Genomic DNA, 21,549 nt, shown 5'->3' on the forward strand with positions numbered 1-21,549 from the left:
ATAACCATTGAGCTAACCATAATTGTTAGCACCCGGTGTGTGGTGGAAAGATACTGGGAAAGCACATTGTCTCTTAAAATAGTTATTCAGTTTCTACTGTGCTTTGCTTTGCAAAGTCAAATGAAGAAATAGTAAACTTCTGTAGTTTATCTGGAGGTGTTTAAAAAGAATGGAGGTAGTTACGCTTAACAAATGGAGCTAGCATCTGAAATGAAATAGCATGGTTCAGTACCTGTGCTAAAAGCATCGATTTGTAAGGGTGAGTCGAATAATAGGACAACAGATCTTCTAGCACAAGGGGGGAAAAGAATAGCAATCTTCTCATGGTTATGCATGTCAACTAAAAGACTATGTATTAAGTGATGCTGTATTTATTAGACACAAAAGGAAAAACATTCACTTTGTTATTTATATTTAAATGTGGCATCTTATGCTTCTGATCACTCTCTCAGGATCATCTTTTGATCATGTTCAGGCACGCACCTCCAGAAAGCCTGCCTAGCTGGGACGCACAACTGCCTGCTAGTAGGCCAGTAAGGTAGATCTGGCCAGCTTTTGCTCATGCAAAGCTCTGCTTTAACGCATCTGCTTTGGATGTGGCATCTCCGATAGCTGAATTCTAGTAAATCCTCAAAGCTGGACTTTTTAGGTTATGTCGTTTCTGTATTTTTTGAAAGGTCAACTTCTTCCAGCAACTTTCCAGGACTGACTGGGACATTGTCTCGTCATCTCTGCTAGATCATACAGTGAAAATCCTACATCCTCTAAGCAGACTGAAGTATCTTTTACATTGTTATTGAATCAGTTATATAGACTTCTCTAAAACAGATACTTTAGCATGAGCAGTGAAGCACAAAGCCTTGCTAATTTGAAGTATCTCAGATGATCTATTCATCTGTTAAATGTGTATTCCATAGTCTGGGTTTTGCACAGAAAGCAATTGCTGGTTAGCAAACACTTTCTCTGATAAAGTTACTGCTTCTAATATGTGAGTATAAACCCTGGAGGTATAGTTCTCGTGGTGTCCATGTTTAGCCTTCCTTATGGCCACCTTTAAATCACAGTTCTCCTTTAATATGCATGCCAAAATGAAGTTTCTCCCATATGTGTCTGGTGCCATCTGGCATATCCATTACACAAACTGAAGTTAAAATATCCAAACAAAAGCCTGTTTTACTAAACAAATAAATAACCTAGTTTGCTCTTCTCCTTCATCCCTCTAGTTACCTGGCATAAGAGTGTGGCTTTGTGATCTTAGTAGTACCTGCCATTTGTATGAAGCAGAATGTCTCCGAGGCCCTTGCTTATCTTTTTCTCAATTTTTGTTAAGGAAGAAATAAAGACAGTTTTGAGGGATCTGCAAAGCCATAAGCTCCCTTTTCATTAAAAAGACATTACACTTTCCTCCAATGAACAGTAATGCTTGAAAATTGTAGGAGCTGTTAAAGAAAGTGTGCCATGGTTACCTCATATCTGGAGGGTTTGTTTCTTTTTTTAATTTGTAAAAGTAGTATCTGAAAATGGACATCATCTGCTGCCTTCCAGTAAGATTTAAATGTATGTCAGATTAATAATTGAATGTTGGTTTAATATTGTTCTTTACATGAAAGTTTTCTATGCAAACTTGCCTGTCATAACTAAAGAAAGAATACTGTGTATTTGTCTAAAACCTCAGACTATGATGGCCTTGCAAATGAATTCAGACATGTGCAGTTTGGGTAATTGCTGTTTGAGTGAAAAACATTGCAATATCCTCAGGGATCTAATATTTACTGTGTTTATGTGAATAATTCACTCTGAGAGCAGAGCAAGTTGCCAGTATCTGCTTCGTCTGTAAGTAGTTATGCCTATCTATCCTATATGCATGGCTAGTCATTTGAATGAGTTGTGCAATATGAATGTTATTGTCTATTAAGATGCCTTAATGTGGAATGGTCTCCTTTGAGGAGAGAAGAAATGGTAAGCAGCACTGACTAACTTTTTATTATTTTATATCTTATGGCAAACTGCCACCAGAGCGTTGTTGCTTAGCGTCTTGAGCAAGAGCCATAGGGTGTGTGAAACAAATGTGGAAGCCTGAAGCCTCTGGCATAGATTCTTCATAAAATCTAGACTGATCTCTTTTCCTTATAGCTTGTCATTTGTAGAGGGACAAGGCTTTCCCTCTTACTTTGCTGAAATTATCCAGTGGAAATTATTCAAGGAAATGTGCAGTGAAAGGAGAGGTTAGAATTTAGGTTGGCATCAGGCTTGTTTATAGTGGTTACAACATTTTTGTAACATCTCTAACTGTACCTATTAGATGACAACCAATAGTGGAAATAGGGTTTTAAGCAATTTGATACAGTTGAAATAAATTTGTTTTCTGTTTCTTTCTCGAAAGATCTTCTTTTCAATCACTGATCTAAATCTCACCTCTGTGAATGTAAAGAATCCCATGAGTTAAGGCAGCAACACTCCTGGGCCCCTATACTGGTAAAAAGTATTTTCTATAAATTTTTAGGCATTTCTAGTAATTGTAATTGGTTCGCTGTTTCTGCATGATTTTTCTGATCTGTTGCCACATTAAGTAGAAATGAAAAAAAGAATTAGAATCTTTTAAAAACTATACTAGGGAAGTTTATAAGAGCAAGTGTGCTTTGTAAGCTAGCCATATCATGTGGGTATGCACTATCTCCATATCGTGAAGCTGCCTAGTTATGGCAATATGGAGCAACTGTCCCAACAGAACTCGTTCACCTCAGTGGGTAGTGTAACTATAGCCTTTTGTACCAAAAAGTTGGATGCTTATTAAGTATCAGTGTTCTTGGCACAGGATGACTTGAAGCATACGTTTTAGATGATGTACGTATTCAACAGATTCCCACAGAGATTTATGTTTGGAATTACATGTAACATCAATAATGTATTGCTTTCCTCTGCATCTGTGTGTTTGCAGCCATTTCCTCAGACAGTAATAACAGATAAAACTTGTCTACTTGTGATTTCTATACCATGAGCAAATACAAGAATATTTATGAACGAGAGAATAATATTTTGTGATCTTACAGAAAAGTGTGAGTGGCACTTTTTTCCCCACTCCTTTTTCTTCATCCTCTAAGCATAGTTTTCTACATGGGTTCTCCACAACATCAAATTCTAATTTTTCTGAATTTCCCGAGGGCATCAGTAGCCTCTCTTCCTTTCACAGCAAGGAGAAGGATTAGTCAACGTACAATAGTACTATTGTTATTTTTCTTTCTATCAATGCTGCTTCTTCCTGCAGGAATGAATGGTGGGAGGAAAAATCTACTGTGGCTCTGTTATAAGTCTCAGAGTGGGGGTAAAATTAATGTATAAGTTAGTATAGTAGAATCTGTGGTATTGAAAATGGCTTATAGATTTTCAAATTCTGTCTGAAAGGCCACTTAAATACATGGAGCGTGCTGAAACAGGAGGAACAACATCTGTTTCTTAATCGTCTTGAAAATGCCTGAAGTGTAATACCTTAGTCATCAAAGCAAGCCAGCAGGCTGAAAGAATATAAGGAGGACATCTTAAAAAAAATAACATGAAATAAAAATTCTTAAGCAAAGTTAAGAAGACAAGGATCTGCGATCGGTCAGTTTAAGAGTGGATATTTGAGAGATGATATACGAACATAGAAAGAGGAGTTGAAGTAGCTTTTTATGATCACAGCTTGTAGAACTGAGGCTTCATGGTCTCTGTATAATACCTTTTAAAAAAATGTAATCTTTTATCTGCATAATGGCCAAACAAAACACATGAATATAACAGGAATAGCCTTCACTAAGCCAATTTACTGCCAGGTGTAACCTCACTTATCACAGATGAAAGAATATGTTTCTTTTAGACAGCCACTGATAACTTACAGTATTGCTTAAATGATCTTCTTAAGTTACTGTATGAGTATACCCAAGAGGTCATGTAGGTCAGCTAGTCCAACCTGCCGCTCAAAGCAAGGGGAAGATTGAATTCAGAACAGGGTTTTGTTCAGCTGGTTTTGAAAGGCATCAAGGACAGGGTTTACACAACTTCTCTTGGCTGCCAGTTCCAGTGCCTGACTGCCATTGAGGAAACTTTTTCATTATCTCTCATCTTCTGAGGATGCACCTCCATAAAGAGCTGTGCTTTGGATTCTCTTTCATAGTGCAAGGCTACTCTTAGAATTTCCCTTAAGCCATCTTTTCTCCAGTCAAAACCAGTCTCTTATTGCTATTAATAGCAAACCCTAAGGAATTTGGAAGTGGTTCAGAAGGGTCTGTAGCATGCTTGGTTATAAAATGTGATTGAAGATGATATTAAAATAGTCTTTTAAAAAAATAATCAGTGAATCAGTGCTGTTTCAAATAGATATATTTGTCTCATGTATATAATTTTTGTTTGTCTTATTCTATGTATTTTAAACAAGATTAGAGAAAGGGCAGTGTGTTTTCAGGCTGATTTTCTTGGCTCTTTGAGTGCATTTGGCTCTGATATCTCTCGAAGTAGAACTTAGAGTTGGGGTTATTTGCAGGGCTGACTCCTAGCTAGTGATGACTCGCCAAGTTATGAGGGTTCAAACAACATATATGGCAGCCATGCAGTACAGGTTTTGGAGATCTCTTTTTTTCCTTTTTTTTTTTCTTGCTATGATTTGGAGTAAAACGTTGAAAATATTGAGCAAAAAGATGGAAATTGTCTAAGTGGACAGCATCAGTTTTCTTATTTTTGAAGCAAGTTGTGACAGACTTTCTGTAATTTGTATTAAAAAAAAATCAAAATAATAGGCCTGTGGTGTTATGGATTGTGAGCACTTGAGCTTTTGTGGAACTTGTGTGTATGGAATATGTTTATAGATTTTTCATTTTCTCAACATTAATCCTTCCCTCCTCCCTCCCCCAAACATCCCCTCCCCACCCAAGGAGTTATCTGGAAATATTCTCCTAAAAAAATTAAAAAACCTATTATTTGTAACATGAGTCTCCATTTATTTCTTATTTTAAAGTTATTTCAGAACTGTCGGAGAGTATTTTACGTATGCCTGTGTTTAGGTAATAGTTTATGTGTATCTTATGCTACATGTTGATGCTGTCTTGTTGAACAGTATTAAAGGAGCAAAGTGATAATTTCATCAAACTGCTTTCTGCAATTATAAATTGATTGTAAGAAATATCATATGTTGGAAAGTCTACATCTTCTGCATGACTATGCATTTCTGTTACTGGAGGAAAGTGTATTTTTTTCTTACAAATATCTACACAGAGCATGACCTGTCCTACCTTGCTCAGTATGTCGTGCTATAGGTAACATGTCTGTCACCATTTCAGTTTCACTTAATCTCCTTATTGTGTTAGGAGACTTTGCTGCTTTGTGTTTCTTGTTACGGACATAGGAGTGTTTTGTCTTCCAGACTGCAGCACCTTTAATGAAGGCATCCTTTAGTTACCTATTAGTCATATCTTAAGCTCCTGAGCGTTTTTCTTCAAATCGTAATAAAGGTGCCAGTCATCATGCATACCTGCAGTAGACTCACTGAGGTTTTATCTTGTAGGGCATGGCCCTCCAAGGTATCTTGACAAGGCTTACTCCTTACTGTCACTCGCTAAGCCTTAGGTGAAGCACCTCCAAAGTTGATCTGCCTGCCTTGGTATTATTGTCTTTCAGCCTGGTCTTTAAACAGGGCTTGCAAATGAAAATGTCGGCTCAATGCTCAGTACCAGCCAAAGCAGCATATACAACATTAGTAATTATTAGGAAAAGATGAGAAAACAAAGCTGAAAACATTATTATGGCACTCTTAGACACTTGAATCTAGAATGGTACCCATGCTACCTTCCATCTCTAGGTCCTTCCCTTTTACACAGTGTTAGGATTTCAGGATACCCAGTCTGGTAGTTCTTCGTCAATGCCAGAGACAGCATCCCAAGTCGTTCTGACCACAGAAGACAGTCAGACACTGGTATGATTGGAACACAAACAGATTTACTTTTCTTCTCCAAACTTTACAATCAGGTGCAGGTCTGTGTCCTTGGGTGCCCCTGAAGAGCCCTGATCACATTATTTGCTTTACCTTATATTCCTTTATTCCTTTTCCTCCCTTTTCCCCTCTTTTATCATCCACTTGAATATATATAGCCTGCCAAGGTTTATAGCTTCCCTATTGACCCAGTTTTGCATGCTTTATTACCATTATTTAGTAATTAAGATATGGTTGTCCTGTCATTTTTCCCTCGAGCATCAAGGAAAAACTTGATGCTACCCCTCCCCCTTTTCTAATTCTACAATATTCTGCCTTTTCAAGTTGCAGTCTGATTAGTTGCACAAGAGGTCGCGGGCCACCTCCTTTTGTTATCTCTAGCATTCTGAAATCCTTCATGTTAGCTTCCTAGTGGTGCCACAGGTGAGCAGTAGCCACGTGCATGCAAGAACACCCCTGTACACTCTCACCCTTTACCGCGTGTCACCTGATACCGACCGAGAGAAGAGTACATTCTGTGGCTTGAATGTTCCACCGTCACCCTTATTTTTAATAGCTTTCTCTCACGTTATTGTTAATACACGTTTCCTTATGCCTCCTGGTTTACTATGTTATTTAGAGAAGGGCTATATTGAAGTTGGATCTGTTATTTAATTTATTCCTAAACCACTAATGAAAATATTATTTCTGTGAGTCAAAAAACACATGCACGGTCATAGCACGCAGAAAGCTATTTCTGTTTTGTTCAGGAATTTGAAAGAAAAGAGACAGTACTAAAAATTACAGCAGCATTTTTTTAACCTTTCAATGAAATAAGAGTGTAATGATTTTTTTTAATTGCTTTACTCTTAGTTGTCATGATGAATCTTTGCAGTTGGTGGCTGGTTTTCATCAGAGACAAAGATGGAATCCTAAACTTTGGAATTACTGATGTGTTTTTTTTTTAAATAGAACACATAAGTTTATAGTTGGAAAAAAATAGCAATGGGAAAAAAATAAAGTTATAACTGTTGAAGTCAGCACAAAACATGAGATGGGGAATTTGGGATTGGCAGTACACTGCATTTCTAAAACCTATAGCAGTTACTGCATTCCTTTTTGTAATCAGCGGTCACCAATATCCTTAAGGAAAAAAACATAGGAGAAGGAAAAAAATGTTGCTGGGAAACCTGAGAGAAATTAAAAACAGATTTTCCTCACATATTTAAAAATATCAACAATACATTGCAAAAAGCATTGAGTACATCTTTAGGTGGGGAAAAAAACTAAATTTGCAATATGAGATGCATGTAGCTAGGATCTATTTACATTAAAAGCTTGCCTTTCAACTGTAACTGCATCCCAATTCCAGTTCGTCACTGAAGTGAACAGAATATATAAAATATTAATATTCATTAGTATTAACTGTCTTAAGAAACTAATTATTGCCACAACTCAGTGCCTCATCATTATGTTTGCATTCTATACAACACCGTTTTCAGTCTGAGATATGTTTTTCTCACTTTTAAATCTAAAATGCCAATGAACAGACAGATGGAAATAACTTGTGAACCCTTCCTTTAGCAGCCAACTGGAATTGGAGACCGGTGTGTTTCATGTACTACCTCTAACGGTGTGCATTAGTGAAGAAATTTAGTAGAAACTTGATTATTTCGATGTCTAGAGCCTGTTTTTTGTGGTGTTCCAATGTAAGTTGTCCGCCTAGCTTGAATACATATGACTTTAAAATCCTGGCAGTTGTAAGTAAACGTGTAAGATTTTCACTGTACTTCTGTCTTTCCTTTCAAAAGATAGCACTTTTTTTTTCGGGTTCAAATGTTGGCACTTTGTGTATTGGGCAATTACATTTCAGCTATTTGCTGACTTGTAGTTTTCCCAAATATTCAGCTTAGCAACTGAGCCTGTCTTCTGTGTGTCTAAAATAGCACAATGAGCTTGGTTTGGGGTTTGGTTTTTCTCATGTGCCAGTATTGAATATTGTTACTCATCAATATAATCTTGAGGTTTCTAACTTTTTTCTAAGATAATCATATTTTGCAGCATAAATACAAAAGATGGAGTAATTTAATATTTTTTTTTGTCCTTGCCATAGTTCACATATTATCTCTAATTTCTGCTGTACTCAAGCTTTGTATAAACTGAAGACTTATTTATAAAAATATTTTTGCCTTCCTGTAAGTCCATAGCCTTGGATCTTAATTTTTACAAGTTCCCATTGAATTACGGAAATATAAATCTATACGAAAGACATTGCCCTAGTATTTTCAGACATTGTAAGCTTTTCTGTTCTGGGGAAACCCCATCGCATTACTAGTATTGTTCTGATAACTTTAAAGTTCTCTTTTCGGTTCTTGTTGCTCTGAAATACCTGGTAAGAGATTTCTTATTTATTTTTCTAAATGAAAGTTTGTTTCTTTTGTAAAGATCGTTGGCCTCCTTTTCTCCTGTAAACTATGAAGAATTCAGAATGGTTCAAAAGGGGGTTTTGAAGGTCATATCAACCTTGCTAAATTTTTAGCAGACAAATGTAAGCCTATAGGGCTTTGATTCGTGTCCTGACATTGCTGCTTCTACACAGTTCCATTTTCTTCAATAGGTATGCACATCATACTCAGACCAGAGAGACAGCTTCTCTCTTAAACCATTTAAATAAAAAAGATATGACTAAAATGAACATTTAGAAAAAGACTGTATTTTAAATATAGAAAGTTGGTATGATTTTATCTGTGTGTAAATAGTGAAAATAGATTGCTTTAGAATTCATTCAAAATAAGAATGTATAATTATTCTAATGGTCTTTCCCTATTTGTTTGCCCTTTTCAAAGCAATGATTTGCTTTCCATTTACTTGATCATACTCGGTTCACTTTCCATTTGTGGGGAAAAAAAAGTTCATATAGAGCACTGTATAGTTCTCTAAAAAGTGAATGCAATTCTTTTTTTTTAATAAACTGCTTTTGTATACTGTTGCCATATTAAATTGTATCAGAAGTGAAATAAGAAAAGTAATACTTGATCTTACAGATAAAAAAGTTGGTTTGAGATTTCATCTGGTAGACGTTGTTGGGTTGCTGTGGCTTGCTTCTTATATCACTTTTGTTTGTTGCCTGAGATGTTTTCACATTTGTTGGTTTTAATATTAAGTAGAAATTAGTAACAGGATGCCTCTCTGCTGAGAGACTGTCTCAGGAAGGAAATGTAAACTGAGGACACAAATATTTTGAAGCTTTTTAGTCAAAAAGAAGGATTTGTTGGCAGCTGGTACAAGAAGACACTTTGAGGAAAATAAGGTTTGCTTGTGGTTTCCTTTTAAATCTAAAAATTAGTTGTCTTTGCCTGTTGGTTCATGTTTTCCCCATTACAAACAGTGGCATCAAATGGTTTGTTTGGGTGAGTTAGTCGACAGTGGCAAAAATTACTTGTACAGCAATTCTGCAGTGCAAAATGCCACAGATATATATATGTGTGTGTGAATATATCTAATTTTTAAGTTTAATTTTTAATACTACATTGGTATTTTTATGATTATGATATTTCTAGAGAGATCTATAATTCCACAGTGCAAAAAATTCAGGATTGAGTATGAGTTGACAAGACTCATGAACTGTTTATTTATGTTTGCTTTATGATCTGATGAGCATTTGTGGCCCAACTTGTGCAAAATGGGAGTTGCAGATTTCCTGAAACTCCAGTACAATTGCCCCCATGTCATCTTGAAGAAGGAAATGCTAAAAACAAACCAAAACATCATCGGTTTCAACAGAATATGTTATTCTGCATGACTGCGCTTGCGTTGAGTATAAACATGTCTTGTTGGAGAAGAACATTAATATTGATTGGGTTTTTTCCCCACAGCTCAGAAAGACTTTGCAGTTTACCTTTTTATTGTAATTTCTCTCTGTTCTTTGCAGTAAATCCTTTGCATTCCCTTTCCTTTAACTGGAGGGCTCATCAAATGACTGAAGACCAAGTTGAGTTATTTCTGAAACACTGAATTTTTGTTTCATGATAGAACATGAGGAGAAGCTTGCAGCTGAGAAGGGAAGGGGTGAGACAGCCGGGGTGTGTGTGTGTGTTCCTCTTAATTACTAATTACTGTTGTGTCAACATGTCCTCTCTACTGAGTCTCCAAACCTTGGTTAGGTCTTGTACTGTCCTGCGTCTAAATGCTTGCACAGCGTGGGACCTTTTGTTTCAAAACCAACAGTTATTATGTTTGGAAAATGACAATCTGGCTAAAAATCAACCGCTTTGGAATGGAAGCGTTGTTTAATGGCAGTAGCAGGAACATCAAAAGTTTTCTGTTAGTGATGTATCCAAACCCTCGCCGTGTCTCAGTGGCAGCTCAGACAGAGGCATCGGTCACTGTTCTTACCCAGAGCGCCGTTATTCATAAAGGTATTTTGCTTTTTGGCACAACTGCTTAGAGAGCAGTTCCCTGTGGGTCCTGAGCAGGTTTTGACCTCTAAGGATACTTGCCATTAGCCAGTTGCAATGCTCAAGTGTTTGAGAAGCACTTCAGCTATTCTTTCATCGGGCTTGCACCCTGCGCAGCAGCTGGTGGAACGAGAGAGCCATGCGAGGAGATGGCAGTGTTCTACGTTCCCATCTGAGCGCTGGGGTGTGCCGGGTCCCGACTGTTATTCTGCTCCTGGGTTTGTGGCTGTGCTGCTGGTCAGGTTGGGAGAACTGATGCCCATTTTTTCATACGTTTTGCTTTCTGACCTGGGAGATGGCACAGCCACCCAGGCAGCTCTGCTGGCAGAAATGGGGGAAATTGTCTTTTTACCCTAGACAAGAAATAAGATACCGTCTCCCAGTGAAGTTGAAGGAAATTTGGTTTGAATCATCCTATATGCTCTTAAATAGCTTTTCAGACTCTAGTGTTATTTGATTGTATCGCTTCACTTTTTTTTCCTGGAATAATCTGTACTCTGTACAGAACTGTGCCTCTAGTCCAGCTTCATCTCAGACCTGGGAGGAGGACTGGATGAGCTGTAATGGTTTGCAATTGGGTGACATTTAAAGGTCCTAATTGACACAGGGCCACTTTGTCCTGATTTATATACTGAGATGTGACTTGCTCAAGAGCTTTGCAGAGTTCTCTTTTACGCATTCTACTCAGCCACAACCTGTCTAATCAGTTCCAATTTATGTTACTGTGATGGATAAGTATTTTTTGCTCTTTCAAATATTGTTACATTTTATAAAAAAATCTTTGGGGTTGGTGTACTTGAAATTTTGCTTTGAGTAGAGTACTTTTTATTGATTTTATAAGGTACGTTCACAGCAAGCACTTTGGTAATTAACTGTTACGACATCTTTGTCTCATAGATATTAGCAGGAAAGATCCTACAAGTTAACAAGGATGAAAATGTTTGAGAGGCAGTAATTCTGAATTCATAGGGCAACAGGATATGTTAGAAATAAGAAATGTGACTCGGGAGTTACAAGAGCTGTAGAGCTATCACTTGAATTATTCTTAAGAGGCATAAATATGTATGTAGTCTAGACAGTGCTACTTCTGCACTGGCTGGGTCAGCTACAAGTAAATGCTAATACAAGAGCTGATTCCAAAATAGGGAGGGGAAAAAATAGAGAAAGCCAAAGATGAAGAATATGCTGGAGGCTTCAAATGTTAGTTTGCAGTGTGTTTTGGAAGAGTCATCCAGAGGTCTTTCTACAGGGGAAAAAATGAATATTGAAGTAATCCAGAACTACTTTTTAAATAACATTATAGTGCATGCCTGCCTTCTCAAATTTTTCCTACCTAACAATCAGATTATCTGTGTATACATTATAGTTCCTCTATGGGACTTTGGTTGGATTTGGAAATGTAGCCTGTGTTTGAGTTTTAATACACCCCAAATAATTATAGATTCATTAATTGCTGCTTGAATTAGAATGCTGGAAATGTCTGCACTGTTGCTTGTATTGAAATAGTATGAGAAAATATAATCTTTTTACATATAACTCTTGCTTTGTGTGGAAACTTGAAAATTTGAGTACCTAGTTAGTCTATGTCATTTATTAATAGAATTAATAATTAGTCACATGCTTATGCAATTAGCAGTACATCTGTGTAGGCCATCAGGTCAAAGCCTGAAGGACATGCCCGTTTCACTCAGCCACTAATATTACTTATAGAAAAAAGAGAAATACCCCTGACATCAGTTGTACCTTTGTAAACTGACTTTATTAATAACCCAAAGGATTGTGGATTTGGTGAACATACCGTTTTGAATCAAAGCAGAGGGTTACTCTATGCCATGCACTACTAACTTGGTCCTTTCGCAAAGCACACTGAATTCCAACAGTCCTGAAGTCATTCCGCAATCTAGATCCATGATCTTTCTTGTCTGGAGTCGCTGGTAGCTCAGGCCAAGCGGTGGCGTTTTGCCATTGGTCTGTGTGGAAAACAATCGGTAGCTGTGAGGAGGGTTTGCGGAGGAATTTGGGATGAGTGGGATTAGAGGGCTTGAAGGCTGCTCCTGCTGCCTCCAGTCCAACAGTGTACAGGCACGTTCTGGCACAGGCTGGTGCTCCAGTACCTGCACTGCGCACGCGCGTTGTTCTACAGCTTTATGTTGTTGAGTTAGGACTAATCTTCTTGTTAGTATACAACTGTGAAAAGGAAAGCTTTAAACATACACTTGGTTTATTTTCATGAATGTTTGTGCTAACTTTTACTTCCTCACAGCTTTAAAAACACAAGAGAATTAAACTGGCTGTTTGAAAAACTGAAGAAGAAAAAAAGAGAAAGCTAAGCTGTAATATTAGCTAATTTTCTTTCAACTGGACTTCTATAAAAACAAAATTTGTTGTTACCAACAGTTGTTTGAAATGTTTCTGCAATGCCAGCCATTTAAATACAAATTAAAAAATGCCTCAGGGTTGCACTGAAAGTGAATGAATTACACTGGCAGTTCATATTAGTATTACTATTACTTCTTTGTAGTGCAGCAGTACCTAGCAATAAAACAAATATTTATACACATACATCAGAGTACATTCTTGGTGACTGCAACTTTGGCATTTAAGAACCAAATAAGGTGGAGCATAAGGATATGTTTTTGCCTGGCAGCTGCGTGTGATTTCTCATCACTGCCCTAAATTCTTTTGTACTTGGCAATATACAAATATTTGAGTCAAAATCATCCATGTTCTGAGAGATTTAGTCTAAGGTATACTACAGAGTTGCAGAGTGAATAGCAGTTACAGTTTTTCAGTGTGTCTTTTTTTTTTTTTCTTCTGTTTTTATTGTTTGGGTTTTTGCAGCTTTCTTATTAAAGTTATTTAGTAAATCAAAGTTTGAGGATAGTTGACCATTTTTACGAGCCTGTTGTTTGTCAGTGGATTGACAGCTTTACACCCTTATGCGTGCAATAATTACAAATTGTTAACTGGTTTTGTGTACTATAAATCTCTTCTTGTAGACACTCGGGTCTTCTCAAGAATGTTCCCTGTGTCACTCTAGTTTATGCTAAGAATGTGTTTGATAAACAGAAATGTCATGCTTTTGACAGCCAGGTTTAAAGAACTATATTTGAGTATTGCATGAAAGGGATTCAGTGGGTTCAAAGCTTTTGGAGTCTTTTCAACCAGACTGGCTCCTTCTCTTGTTGATAGCAACAGGCATGGTAGCATTTCATGTTAATATTTATTTTCACATAAGCAGAATATTTGCAGCAACTGATATTTGTTAATAACCAGACAAATGAAAGCTGCTAAGTGGCAAATTTTTGTTGAGGCTGTCCGAAATGTAATGCTTTGTAGAACCATTAAAAGACGATGTTTTATGCCAAAGATTTTAACCTATCTACAGCATATGGTTTTATACAAAGCTTTGCTTTTCACCTAATGCAGATGTTAAACCTTTTTCTTATTATAATAATAATACAATGGTATCTGTGAAAATAAGCACTGTTTTATTTGAGAATGCACTTTACATACCTATCTGCATATGTTTAAAGAAAAATTTGGTCCTTATGGTGGCTAGATTGAATATTACTGTACTACATGCAGTAGGGAATTATGCTGTGGATATTGTCAGTCATGCACTGATATCAAATCTGGGTAGAACTAAAAAAGGAGCATACCTTTATTCCTGAGTGCAAGTCACGCAAGAAGTTTTCTGTTTGTTTTTGTGCAAAAACAGATTGCACCTTTGTCACGGGTGTCCAGTAAAGATTACAGTACAGCTACTGCTTTCTTAAGATATCAAGGTGATAGTACAAGCAGATTTGACAGCTACTAATTAACAAAAACCCTCTCTGCTGTTGGACAGTTTGCTCTAAGTGACAAGACTGACCTCTTAAACAGTTTATATCTCTTAGTGAGAAATGGAAACTGATATTTTAGATGTTCCAGGTGGGTCTGTGGATATATGTGTCTTTACCAGGTAAGGTAAATGTTTGCCCACATAGAAGTGAATAACTCTTCAGACTCTTTCAGAAAGGCAGTTCTCTAAGCTTTATTTGAGCAAGTCTCCAAATACCTTTCCTATACCTGATCTATTAATTGACAGTGTTAATAAGTAAGTAATAACTGAAGTTTATTAGATTATTTTATTCTGTCCTCTACTGTGTGCCATCATTCTTGCTTTGAGTTTCTCTCTGCAGATTCTGTAGTACAAAAAAACTTGGGGAGGGATATAAGTGGTGATGCCCCACAACAATTGGAAATACATATTTTGAGTATATTGTATTTATGATAATCACTGGCTGGCTACACGAGCTGACTCTCTGTCAAATGAAACGAAGGGAAAAATTCTCTCATCTGAGGCAGGTACATTATGTTTATAGGGATAATATATCTCAAAGAAGTCCAGTTACTGTACCAACAGGCAGCTGTTCTTCTAATTGTAGAAATGAATGGATTTTTATTGATTAACAGACTCTTGTCCTTACCCATGCGCTTTTATCTTCTAGCTGATCCACAGTCAAGATGAAATAACCACAACAGAAAATGATCAACATAAGCTGAATAACTTGTTTAAAAACTTTTTTTTTAATCATGCTTTTAAAAGAGTAAATCCCTAACATTGAGCTTATTTAGATAAACTAGATGGTCTTCGTTGTGTCCTGTGATTTTTATTTTTTTTTTTTTTAAATGAATCGGAGTACTTGGGAAAAAGACTAACACAGCTTCAGAGCCAAGTCATTAACAAAATTCAGATGCTTTTATTTATATTATGTTTAAAATCTGCTGTCTGGACAAGCTTGATAATGTAAACTTTACAAAAGCAAGTTGGGTCACGCTTGATGATCAACTTTTCTGTGGTATTTCAAATCTGAGTCGCTTGGTGCAGTCCTGGACATTTCTACTAAGCCATCAAAAAAGCTTAGTGAGAATTTTGCGTCTTCTATACAGAAAAAATATTTAAAGATCTGTAAAGTAATTTGCTTGTCTTGTAATGGAAGAAAACACAAACTTAGCTTAATTCCTCTCCTAAAAATGGCTTTTCTCCAGTCTACTTCAGATTATTGAAAAACTGGCTCACAATTATTTCTTCCCAAATTGTTGATTATTCATGCTGTTCTGTAATATGGCATCTTTTTTCTTTTTATACTTTTTTATCTCTGTACTGTCCTTGACTGCTTAGCATCTCTTTTGCTAAATTAGACTTATCTGCTGATTTCCACACAGTGCCTTATGGTATGTTAAGTTTATCATCAAGAAGTGTTTCATTGTACTTAACTGCAGAGGTAGAGCAGGGGTTTAAAAATACAATACAATGAAAACTAGTATGTCAGTAAACTTGTAGAGGGAGAACAGAACTACTGAGCTCTACTGGTTTACTGCGCATTTCCACCAAAAGAAATGCCCAGGTGCAGTGTTAATGCTGTCCTGCAAAAGGCAAATCAATTAGTATGTCCTGGACTTGGAGCTGTGCCGATACCTATAGAGAAGTTGATGGCAACTACAGCCATCTTAGTATTAAGGCAGTGTATTTTAATAGTTAAATAAAATAATGAATAAGCCCTAAAATTTTAATCTAGAAAATTTGGTTATTTAAACTTAAAAAGGCAAAGAGAAAGCCAGAGCTAATTCAGAGGGCATGATTCTTCAGTTTAAGTGGACAGTCAATATCTGATACAGGAGTAAACAACGGGGAATGTGCTGTCGCTGCGTAGCAGGTGGCAAGCTTATTCTGTGTACGTTCTTTCACTGATCAATAAGTCTGGTAGACTTGTTTCTGGGAGGAGGACAGGCTATCGTGAGCCATGCAACATGCAGGCAGGCAGTTCCAGATGACACATCTGACAGGATCGCACTGCAGTTGATCTGGTAGCAGCAGAAGCATTCTTTGGTTTCTGGACTCCTTTCTAGCCTCTTGCCCCTGAAACGCTGTGATCTTTGGGTTTGCCAGCGTCCGTGTCCGAAAGAGCGGCATTAATAGGTGAAGAACCTAGGGGCAGTGCAAGGTGTCCAGTGGGAAAAGGTGTGGTCTCGGAAGGCAGAGCGAGCAGACCTGCAAGTCTTTTCAGCTGATCTGGAGAAGTGTATTCTGATTTCCAATATATACCTATTTACTAGAGAAACAAACATGGAATGAAGTACCTTGGTGCCCTTGGTTCTACAAACATTGGTTTGTAAACGTGCACACATCATTGGGCAGGAGTGAAATTTTTTTCCTCAGTCGATTTTAAAGAGAGATGATGGAGAGAAGACTCATCTCTTCCCCAGCAAGAAAAAAAAGTAAGGAAAAAAACATCTGCAAATTCTGTGTCCATTGTTTATTATGTACCCCTTCTCATTCTTTCTGAGGTTTCATTTTCATTTAATTCTATTTTTCCTCACATTTTAAAAAGTAACCTCTAGTAGGTATTTAATTTATTCCCAGTCTGCTGTAATTAAGTTGCGGATAAACATATGGTTACCATATGACAAAGTGATATTGAAAGGAAATGTTTTATGAGACACAACAGTATGTGCACTTGGGCCCGGGTAATGTTAGTTTAGCTCTTCTGTAGACATACAGCCTCGATCCAATTATGAAAATACAAATAGTATGGTAAATTAATAGTCACATAGCGAGTAGTGACAAACTGAGTCATCTGCTGGGGAATCATGGTTGAATCCAGCATGAAAAATAATGTTATGGAAATGTGAAAGAAGGAAAATAAATGGCAATGAAAATAAGAGCAGGAGCCAAAAAGAGAAGCTGTAATCAACTGAAGGTAAAAAGAAAAAAAAGAACAAAGCACAGAAACTTTATTGGCAATTTGCTAATGGTACACAGGGTTTGGGCTGGCAATGAGTAAGGTTTCCTCCCAGTTGGTTTCGGGTCCTAGTGTAGAGCATTGACTTAACTTTAAGAAGTAGTTGTAAAGTTGAATCTTAGCGAAGTGATCTATAACTCTCGAGTTGTAGATCTTGCTAAAAAATTCAGGTCTGAAAAGAGGGGGATGCAGAGCAATTTTCACTCAAGTAACCAGCTGTACGTATGCTACTGGAGGAAACCAGGCGTAGCCTGAGCTTATGGGGAAATCGGGGTAAACATTTTCTGCAAAGATTTCCCCTGTCCAGGGTGACATTCATACTGTTATTCCTCAAGTCCGAGTCTGCCCCCAAAATTCTCCTTTCCTCTACTTTCTTCCCTGCTAAAAAGGAAACGTGCATGTTGGTAGTATTACTTGTTTTTTCAGTTTTGAAGGAAGGGAGCTGAGCAGCGTATAGGATGTGATACAACTGCCACGTTGACAAAACTACTTTTTCATTGTGCGCTACTTTTTGTAAACTTGTTCTTTGGTTCTAATCACACTTGTAGTTTTGTGTAATTTGCATAACACAGATTACCAGCAGGACTGTTTTACTTGAGTAAAATGTTTACTTAGATGGGAAGATGGAAGATGTGTTTATTCTGAGACATAATTACGAGTGGTGAAGTTTCATAAATCCATTTTGCAAATGCAGTGTTTTTACACTGTGTAATTTAGTTGAAGGGAAAAGTGCATTATCTTTTCTTGGTTTCAGTTCCTTTAATTGCCCAAAGTTAAAAACTTCTTGGTGACTTTTGAGATCCTTTATGCTTTGAATTTTCAGTGTGCCACTCTTTGAATGCTTGAAGATATGATGATTCTAGCCCTTGCAAAGCATTTTAGGCAGTTTTCAGTGTAGACATTGAAAAAAATATACAGCATGCAGGAATACATTTATAAGAGGTTTCTCTCTTATAATTCTATAATTCATATTTCATTGTTTGAAAACAGTTTTTGTCAAAGTTTTTCTCATGCAGTAGTAGATACAACAGCTTATTTTTGTAGCTATAATTTATTACGTATCCAGTTGCTTCAAATCGATACTTATGCTTATCCAAAAATAAAAGTGTGCTACCATCTTCCTAAGGATATGATAACGATCTGATGAAAGTTGACCTCTGATGTACTAATAATGTTTGTAGTTTTAGGCTTAAACACACTGTTGGTTTCCTGGAAACTCTAATTTAAATCATTGACCTTAGGTTACAACATCGTTATCTTTCAGGCACAGACCAAACCGTCTTTGTTGGTCTTCACAAGGCCATGTGAAGTGGTGAAGCAGAAGCTAATAGTACACCTGCTTGAACATCTTGCCACTAGAACATGTTGTTTTGATCACAGAACTTACTTTGGTGCTGAAGCTTCAGTGATACCAGTTTCTTAGCATGGATATTTGGCTTTAGTCCTGAACAAAATAATCTGGTCAAGCAGGGCTGTGTTGATGTTAGGGTTCCTCATGTTTCTATGTCTGTCACTCAAGTCTGAATCTCATTATGACCAAAGAGCCAACAGGAAAATATTATTCAAGCACACACAGCCCTCCCCAAAACATCAGTTTCCCAATCCAACAGATATGGGACTCAGCCATACTTTTTCTTTAAGCCAAGTAGAAAAAGGAATAGAATGTATATAGCATTATTAGTTTTTTAAACATCTTTAACATTTGAAGTATGAATAGATCTCTGCATGAGAAGAGGCAATAAATGGAGATTTGCACCTTGCGGAATTACCGTGCTAGAGTGCGGAAGGTGGAGTTGATCAAGTGGGTTTTGTGCAGTGCTATCTACTGTTTGAGAAATACAGGAATATTTTGTGTCATGTTATGTGTTTCTAATGTTCCATATGTTTTAGTATAGAGGGAAGTTAGAATGAGAGATTCTTTGTAGAATGCTACCTCAGCAATTATGTTTTGTATTTCTTACTCTAATTGCACAATTTTGTGGCACTTAGGGATGCGGTTTAGTGATGGACTTGGCAATGTTAGGTTTACGGTTGGATTTTAAATGTCTTTTTCCAACCTAAATGATTTTATGAAGATCTATCACAAACTCATATGATGGACAGAGACAGATCAAGCAAGGAGTGGGACACTGATTTCTGAGGTACGCTATTGCGGGATACTACCATAACTGAGATGCTGACAACCTTCCTTGCTCTAGAAACTGAAATTAAAAAAAAAAAATGATATCCCAGTTCTGTGTTGCTCAGAGTTAGGGAACAGCCACAGCATTGCTTCAAATATCAGTAGACAATAATGGTGTAACTGTGCATAAATTGCTTTCTAAGTGTTCCTCTTTGCTGTAGTGGAATTAATTAAAAAAAAAAAAAACTACAAAAATAGTTTTAAACTGTGAATCATACATGTACATACACACAGTAAATGGCTGTACAAGGGAAAACCAGCAGATTGAGGATTTGCTGCATTTTCTAATTCTTGTCTCATTGGCTCATTACATACCTGGAAACAAAAGTCAATGTGTAAAAGCTGAAGTGTAGTGTAATCAATGTGCTATGTACCAAATACAGGTTTTGGATAATACAGAATTTGTTTCCACAGAAGGATACCAAAGACAATATGAAATGGCATATGAATACTTTATTTTTCAACCAAAAAATCTGTGGCATGGGATAAAGTGTTTTTTCCTTCAAAATGTAAATGTTTAAGCCTTGCAAATACCCTACTAGCTCCAAAAGACCTTTGTTTCCAGGATTAAGCTGCTGAAGAAACAAAGATTTAAACATGTCAGCCTGTAAGGTAAACACATTCAGTTGGATTCTGAGATCTATCACATGAAAGTAAATTCTAAGTAGTTTTCTCAAAGTAAGTTATATTGCTTTCTCTATTCATTGTTTTTTCAGTATTTTTACAGGTCTGTATTTTACCTGTGCAACTAACTCTTCTGAAAAAGAAGAGGAAATTCATTCAGTTTACATTTGCATGAGTTTACATATACAAGAACAAATCTTGGTAGACAAAGCTAGTTGATTTAACAATGATTTAATAATTTATGTTGATGTTGGGTGTTATTTAATGGACTGGTGTTTGTTTATTTGACCAGATTTAAAGAAGTGGAGGGTGCTTGGTTTGCCATAGTTGACATTGTCTTTATACCACTGGAGCCGTTTAAGTAAGGGTGGCAGTTATAACGCTGGGTTTCTTTGTTTAAAAAAAAAAAAAAAACAAAAAAAAAAAAACAACCAAACCTAAACATTTGTATTCCTCCTAATTGTCTAATGCTTCCTGTTTGGTGGATACTAAAGAAATCCCTAAGGAGGGGATCTTTCTGTAGGTGTCTTCCCTTTGTGGACCATTTGTCTTTCTGACTCAGTAATTTCAGTGCATCGGTTCATCAGACTGGAAGCCTTTTACTGAATGTTGTGATAGGGCACTTCCCAAAGTCATATTTCAGACGCTTCAGGCTTTGAGCATGATATTTAATGACACTGTTAGTGTTTACAGTATCATATTAAAAATTTGCAAACACTGCCCTTGTACAGCAAAAACTTTCACATAAAGAACATCAACTTAAGTACGTGACAAACTTGCAGCATCTGCAGGCAATGGGTTTCTCTTCTCTTTGTGCATTCTAAAGGTTCCAGACTTTTCCTGTTGGTTTTTAGCTCAAAGTCTCAAATAAATATGCAACTATGAGACAAAAGCCTTCTCAAAACCATGACTACCTAATACATCTTCCTCCAGCTACATTACAGGTGGTTCTTTCATCCTTGTATTCAGATTTTGAGAGTACGTCAATTTATACAGTGCTGTTCTTGCCCAGTCAAGCAGTGGAGAGGAAGGAAAGAACACGAACTGGGATGCCTTTCTTTTTAGATGCAGTGCTACTCATTTTGCGATTACATTGTCTTGGCAGACTGCTTTGTCTTATCTGTTGAAGTCTGAGAGGTGCATGTTGGTACCAGGAAAGTTAAATTTCTTGGAGAAATTTTTCATTGTTTTAGGGCTTGCCACCGTGCTTTAAAAATACAGGAAAGTATAAATCCTTGTTAGATATTCATGTTGGTGACAGCTGTCTTGCCGAATATAATATTTCAGTTAACTGAAAGGCATTAACAAATGCATTGTCCAGTATCTAAAAATGAAGCTCATCAAAGCAACTTAAATTACATTTCTAGAAAGATAATTGATTGAAAACATATATACGATGTTCAGTTTATTACAAATTAACATAGTTTGTGACTTAAGGATAACAGTTCTTGGTGGAGCTAGCACCAAATATTTTGGCAATGTGCATTAAGGACAGACAAATTGTAAGACCAGATCTCATAAATGGAACTGTAGTTACCTAGGCTAGCAGGAGGCTTAAGA

At 36.8% G+C, this 21,549-nt stretch overlaps 1 protein-coding gene across 2 annotated transcripts in view; it reads left to right on the forward strand.

Annotated features, from left to right (window-relative positions):
• The window catches only part of CENPP (centromere protein P), a gene marked incomplete at its 5' end in the record, with an annotated part of 147,597 nt that overhangs the window by 112,610 nt on the left and 13,438 nt on the right, over positions 1–21,549 (forward strand). The gene's annotated exons all lie outside the window — the stretch shown is intronic.

Source organism: Vanellus vanellus (assembly GCF_965231255.1).
Source record: "Vanellus vanellus genome assembly, chromosome: 9".
NCBI lineage: Eukaryota > Metazoa > Chordata > Aves > Charadriiformes > Charadriidae > Vanellus > Vanellus vanellus.